The sequence below is a fragment of the Gekko japonicus genome, unplaced genomic scaffold, assembly GCF_001447785.1.
Source record: "Gekko japonicus isolate JY-2015 unplaced genomic scaffold, Gekko_japonicus_V1.1 scaffold4049, whole genome shotgun sequence".
In the NCBI taxonomy this organism is placed as follows: Eukaryota; Metazoa; Chordata; class Lepidosauria; order Squamata; family Gekkonidae; genus Gekko; species Gekko japonicus.
The window spans coordinates 35,304-37,429 of NW_015171015.1; positions in this window are offsets into that span (position 1 = coordinate 35,304).

Sequence of the window (2,126 nt, forward strand, 5' to 3'; positions counted from 1 at the left end):
CGCGCAAGAGAACTGCCATGCCGTGGGGTCCCATACTGGTTGGTCCTATGTGGGCGCCATTTTGGATTTTCTGCCCAACCACCTTGGACAATACAAAGGCGTTAGGACAAAACAGGGGGGAAATACCTGAAGAGGAAGCAACGATAGCTGGTTTTGGCCCTGAGATCTCTGCCCCGTCCCAACTACAGTTCCCAGCACTCTTTAGGGCGAAGGAGCGGCCGTGAGGAACCACAGGGATTTCCCGCAGGAGAGAAAGGGAGAAGAGAAGCAGGGAGAAACGGTGACCGTTGAGAAAGGACAACTGTGTCCCCTGTTGTCAAGTGGGTCTGGAGTCCGCAAAGGAGTTTAATGTTTGCACCAAAGCTTCGCCTCACAGCTCTCTTATTTCCCCCCGCCAATTTTGGTGGGAAGCCGAATCCACCTCAGTTTGGCTTTCTTGGCGCCTCTTGGTTTCCCCCTGTGGTTGGCTTCCACCACTCATTTCCTCCCTGCACCCCCAACGTTCCCCTTGTCTCCCCTCCCCAGTGAGGGGAGGTGGGCTTCTTTCTCCTGCCATCTTGGTTCTTACTTGACTTCTCGGTTCTTCCATGTTGAGAAAATCTCCACCCCTCTCCAGGGACAGAGCCATTCTCTTCTTAAAGCAATATCCCTAATAGAAGTGTCCTCAGGGCCGAGGGTCACCTTGGGGCAAGGGGGGGGGAGAGACAAAGGCTCAGCACCCAAGCTGGGCACCCAGCGCCTCTTTCCTTTGCACACCTCATGGCTTTGGACACGCCGCGCTTCCAGGGCGGACGTTGGTCGCGCATGCCCCTTGTCCTGGCTGTAAAAATCTATGAACGCTGCGTTTTCTTGGTCGAGAATGATTCTGCTTCGGGGCTTACTCTAGAGTAGCACTTCTGTTGCTTTTGGGAGGGGGGGTCTCTGCAGGAGGCGACACACCTTTGAGGAAGGGGGGTGGGAGGGGAGCGGCTTGGATTCGAGGGGCCGAAATTGGGGTTACGGGCCGGCGGCAACTTCCTCAGCTGGACACACGCCCAGTTTGATGGAAGCAGGTGGAACGCTGGTCCGTAACGGACATTAAAGTGATGGCTTCTGAAAACCTCCTTAGAATCATAGGATGTTAGAGTTGGAAGGGACCTCGCAGGTCATCTAGTCCAACCCCCTGCACTCTGCAGGAGCAGAGCCAAAAGATAGCCCTACAACATACCCGAAAGAGGGTCGTCCAGCCTCCCCTTGAAAACGTCCAGTGAAGGAGCACCCACCCCCTCCCGAGGCAGACTGTTCCACTGCTCAACCACTCTGACAGTTAGGAAGTCTCTCCTGATATTGAGCCGGTATCGACTCCCTTGTCATTTCCGCCCATTAGATCTAGTCTTGCAATCTGGAGCAAGAGAGAATAGATCCGCTCCATCTTCTACATGACGGCCCTTCAAATTCCTCGGCCGCTCTGAACAGTCCGACTGTCCTGGGCATCAATCCATTAAAGCCCCCCCTCCCTCCGGCTGAAGGTTCCCCTGGCTCTAAGGGCCCTCCTGCCTTCTTTCCGGTCCTGCCTTCCCCACCATCCCCTGCCGGGTGCTTAGCCCAGAGCTGGGAAGCGGCCTTGATATTCAGTTGTAAGATATTTGGGTGCCAAAACGTCGCAGAGGAGGGGAAGTCTCAAAGAAGGGGATGGAGAAAATTGGTGCAATGTGCATTTGGGGTTGGAAACAGCCCATTGCTCTGCCCCCCCTACTATACAGGGCCCCCCAACATTTCCGAGCCTGCAGGCTCCTTTGGAGTCCTGACACAGCATGGCCACAAAACGACTGTGGAAGCAGCGACACGATGGCCGCCGCAGCTGACCTTCGGCGGAGAGCCTTCTGCCGTGGTGGCAGCAGCCGCCAAAGCAATGTTTTAAAAATTCTGCAAAGTCAATCAAATCTCCAAGGGCCAATCCAAAGCCTTGCTGGGCAAAAGACCCACCCAGCCCCACCCACTTTCTAAAAACACCTGGTGGGCACCAGGGACGGTGTCGGCAGGTGCTGTGACGCCCGGGGTCACCCCGTTGGAGATCCCGGAGTTAGACCGTCTCTTGAGCTCAGAACATATGTTAGGGTTCCCACCTGCCCCTTGAATAAAGCCTT